Source organism: Salarias fasciatus (genome assembly GCF_902148845.1).
Source record: "Salarias fasciatus chromosome 23 unlocalized genomic scaffold, fSalaFa1.1 super_scaffold_20, whole genome shotgun sequence".
Taxonomy (NCBI): Eukaryota; Metazoa; Chordata; class Actinopteri; order Blenniiformes; family Blenniidae; genus Salarias; species Salarias fasciatus.
The window spans coordinates 9,926,727-9,931,607 of record NW_021941230.1 but is presented as its reverse complement, the minus strand read 5'-3'; the positions used below and the strand labels follow the sequence as shown (position 1 = coordinate 9,931,607).

Below are 4,881 nucleotides of genomic sequence, written 5' to 3'. Positions count from 1 at the left end.
AGTTTATGGGAACAGATGGAAAATAAAAACCTTGAATCTTTACTGACTGATCAATCCTGATGTCATGTTAGAAGCTTTCTGTCTGAACTCACCATGTGGAGAACATGTAGTTAATGAAACCTCACTGGTCTTACCTGAGCACCTGAGATTAATGGAAGAGAAAGAATCAGAGGACCAGAAGCAATTCTTCAAATCTGACAGAGGCTGGGAACATTGAGGGGTGACCATCCACGCAGATCTTCTTGAGGACTCAGATGTTGGTTTCATGGAAACAACAGAGCCACAGTCCAGACGTTCACATACTGCACTTGATAACTTCAGGTTCCAGTACTTGTCCTGCACTGGTTTCCATTCTCCGAGGAGTTTCAGCTCCACTCCACCTGAACAGCCAGAGCTTCCTCCCACCAACCTGAACTCATCATCAGCCTCTGAGCAAAGAGCACAAAGTCAGCAAGAACAAAGATTCACTTTCTTTCTTCATCTCTGAGGACTTTCTTTACCAGCTGGATGGTTTCTGTCTTCCAGATGGACTCCTGAGGGGAAACAGAGACAGAGTTCAGGATTCATCAGGTTTCAGTGATTCTCACTTCTCATCATGCAGCTGGAGTTCAGAGTCAACATTTAAGTGAAACATGTTTGATCTGAAGATGAAAGTATGAAGAGTCCAGCTCAGGTAAAGGGCATCCAGACTGGGCCAAGAGAGTTCAAAGATCAAGAATTAGATTATTTCTAAAAGCAAATTTAACAAACTGAGTCTGACCTGAAGTCTTAAAGGAGCACTATGCAACTTTTGCTCTCGCGCCCGCCCCCCCCCCCCCCCCCCCCCCCATTTGAAACACCAACAAATATTGTAGCATTACAACACTGAAGCAAATACTGGGAACTACTTTTTCTTTTGAAATCACTACGCCCAGACGCCATGTTTAGTAAGTAATTCCGTTTTAGCAATCTTCGCATAAACAACTCAATCTCATAATTTTGCATTAATATTTCACAGCGTAGTGAATGTGCGGACTATAACGTGTCCACCAAAGTGTTTTGGGGTTGTTGGATTGCATATTTGATGAGTGTGACGAGGAGGAACAAAAATAACATTCACTTCCATTGTATCCATCCCGAAAACCTTCCCCGACTCACCTCTGAATAAACAACAGCTCACCCTCACAAAAAAGTAAGTATGCTGTTCGAAATGACTAAGGAATTGCACTAAATGGGCCAATTTGCCAAAATGTTGAAGTATCGCTTTAAAGCAGGTTTGTTCTCGCGAGATGTAGTCGGGTCCGCTCCTCTGAGCTCCTCCTCCTCCTCTGTTTTCAGGACACAGACCCCGGGGGGAGTGGAGGGACCGGCGAATCACTGTGTCAAGTTTTGTTTACTCCCACAGCAATTCTGAAAAACATTTGTAACCAAGGGGAAGTGAAACTGAAATTAGGAGTGGTACTGTCACTTTAAGAGCACCGCAGGGCTGGTCTCGCGAGAGCTGACTTCAAGTGAGATTTAAAAAAAAAACTCACGGAGAACAGGAGGGAAAACATACACACGGAAGTATCTGGAGAAAGAAAGTGATTGAGGCGTGGTGGTTGGGCTATTTCACCACCACGCTGAGAGAGATTGAGCTACAGAACAGCGTGAGTGATTTTTATCAGTGTGTGAAGTTGATATCATTGGTTCTGTATACTCTGAGTATAATGGTTTTCAATTGTGTTCTGTGAATTCAGAGGGGAGATTTGCTGTGTTCCAGGTGTGTGTGTGTGTTCATGCACAGGTCAACCACAGGAGTGGAAGTAAGTTTATAATATTTTGTGTGTGAACTATGTTTGAAGGCATGTTAATATGATTGTACTGTAAAGTTTGTGTTGTTTATAAAGTTCCATTTCATGCATTTACTGAAATTGGTGAATATTTTTGTTTGAAGAAACTCCTTCTGATGCATTATATCTGTGTTGTCTCTGTTTAGGAGCGAGAGCTAGTACTGTTGTCTATATCACTACCATATTTGTACGTATTGATTTTGTTTCACAACATTTCTGCTTCTTCTGTGAACTACCAACCTCAATCCTGTCACATTAATGCTGAGTCTAATGCCATTAACTCAGTCGGGGAATAAAGTCCCACTTAAAATTTATATTGTGTCCAGTCCAGTCATTGCATGACCTGGCTACACATTTATTGAGGTAAAAAAGTTGCATAGTTCTGCTTTAAAGTGTGAGACAGAAAACTCCACATTTTCAATTTGGAATTGACACCGAGGCTCCGTTTTCACCACTTTTTAAGAGGAAACTCATCGTTGTTGTTTGTGTTTGTTGTCATCCATCTCCTGAGCATGAGCAGAAGCCCTGTCGACCCGGCCGTACTGTGCATGTACAGCAGCAAAGTTTCCCCAGTCGACCAGGAGACGCCCCGAGCATTTCCACAAAATCTCCTTTCCTGTCCTCTACCAGGAGACAGAGCCCAGTGTTTTCAACAACTTCCACCCTGGAAGCCATTTCCAAAAACTGGTGCTTTCAGAGACTCCAAGCATTGTTGTCATGTGAACAGAAACCACAAAACACAACTAAACCAGTGATTTATTCATGAATGCCAAACTTTTCCAAAACAAAAACCCCACAACAATTTGGTCCCTCTTGAAACATTGCTGTGTAAACAGGACCAGAGAAACAAAATCTGAGAATACGTCTGAAAACCATGACGTGGTTCAGCTCTCAGGCAGGTGTTGAAGTTGCAGCAGGTTCGTTTTGTGCTGGTTTGGGGTTTTTCTCAGGACTGGGATGGTATCGACATGACGATCAGCTGTCTGTCACTGCAAACTGGTAAATTCCCAAAAGAAATGGAAACGGCTGGAGTCATTCCACTGGACAGAACTGGAGACACCAGATCAATAATTACAGGCCCGTTTCTTTACTCCCAGTTTTCCAGAACCACAGAAAAGTTTGCACTGGATGAATCTACTGACAAACCCAAGCTGCTGTGTGAAAGTCACCATGGATTCAGATCACAGAGATCCACATGACTGCAGCAGTTCCAGAGTTCACTGATCTGAAGAGAGCATTGGACTCAATAAATTATGAGATATTCATCAATAAACTGGAGTTCTGCTATCAGGGGTGTGGCTTCACACTGGAAGTAAAGTTATTAAAACAACAGACAACAGTTTATCAAAACGGGAGATTTTTCAGTCTTCATGCTTGGACATTGCTTTTGCTGTCCGCCAGGGGTCAGTATTGAGACCAAAACTCTTTATTCCAGACATGACAGTTATTCTCAATCACTTTGGTTCATTCCTCACATTACTTTTTACTTCTGCACAACAGTCAATGCATTTCTCAAAACAATGAATAGAAAAAGTGATGAGTCTCTCAAAGTGTCTGATCATCATCAACTGTCCCCAGCATTTATCAGCCACTAGGTGGAGCTGGAGGTGGAGCTTCCACACACACCCATGTCCAGTCTGCATGTTTTTCACCAGTGATAAAGAGTCTTCTTGTCTCAGACTCGCATGGGAAACTTTTTCCGGATTCAAATGAAGCAGTTTTCATCATGGTGTCCAGTCTAACATCAGCTCTCCTATTGGTGGATTTACACACCTGAGGATTGACTTTACATGTCTTTACTGCAATTTTAAATCTGCTTTTTGGCTTCCATCATTTTCTGGGAACTTTCTATTTGTTGTCATTTGCATCATTTTCTTGGAGTTTTATGTTAGGTGGAGTTTTAACTCTGGATATTTGTCCAGGTGGAGAAACTGTTGTAACCATGTTGAGCAAGAAGTGATTTCCTGAGAAACTGACTTGTATAGAGTGATTGATCCTGTGGAGTGAGAAGTGATCAGAGTGATTGATCCTGTGGAGTGAGGATCAGAGTGATTGATCCTGTGGTGAAAACCGAGTAGAAAACCTCCAAAACCATGTCACTAGCCAAAAATGGATACTTCATTCCTCAAGCAGATTTTCCTGTCAGTGTCATTAAAATGAAGTCCTTTCTCCTCGACTTGTTGAAACTAATAAGATCAGATCAGAAAATGTTTCACACACTCCTCATCAGTGAAAGCTGAAGTTCACCTGAGAATAATTCTTCACTGTAGGAGACATTTTCAGGACAAACAGATTAAAAATGACTAAATTCTGCTTGACCGATGTGGACAGCTACTCGGTGGTCTCAGTGGTCCGGTACAGAGTTCCAGGACTTCTGAAAATGTCCACTGAGCGTCCTGGCACCTCTCCAAGCTCCAACAATGCAGCGCTATGCTCCGCAGCGTCTCTTTGAATCCTGCTGCTTATCAGAGCACATCAGCCTTCACAGGGCCCAGCGCACGTTCACTCCTTCACCCTGCAGACTCCATTACCCATACTGCCCTGGGCCTCACCACAGAAGTGTGCATGCCTGGTTCAAGCTGCCTGCAGGAAACATGCCGGTCCAGCCACAGCGTGTGTGGAACCGGAGCTCTTCAGTTCAGAAAATACAAGGAGAACTCTGCCATGCTCTCCTGGCTCAAATCTTCAACCAGAAGAGAAGGACGATTCAGCATCACAAGTAGAGTTCATCTGGACTGACGGGACATGAGCAAATGATCAAGTTATCAAACAGCACAGAGCCGGAGGAAAGCAGAAGGAATGAGAAACTGCTGCTGTGATGAGAACAAATGACTGAATGTTGAGGAGGCTGAACTGACTGCTGAGCAAAAGGAAAAAGTCATGAGAGAAATGCTCCAAAGCCACTGAGAAAAACTGTCATGAAGGATGCAAAACCTGGAAAATGCGACAGTTTATCTTGTTTTCTGATGACACACATATTTTCTGTCCAGGGAGAATTTATAGCAGCTCTCAGAGGAAATCAACTCAGAACTGCAAACATTCAAGAAGTGCTTTGATTCAAACAAACTCT

The 4,881-nt window shown here is 43.1% G+C and overlaps 1 long non-coding RNA gene across 1 annotated transcript; it reads left to right on the top strand.

Annotated features, from left to right (window-relative positions):
• The first annotated feature begins 1,463 nt into the window (after positions 1-1,463).
• Positions 1,464-2,110, top strand: LOC115384085 (uncharacterized). The gene is made up of 3 exons (XR_003930796.1): positions 1,464-1,628; positions 1,719-1,784; positions 1,958-2,110. It is a non-coding gene; the product is annotated as an uncharacterized LOC115384085 (long non-coding RNA).
• Positions 2,111-4,881: the final 2,771 nt, after the last annotated feature.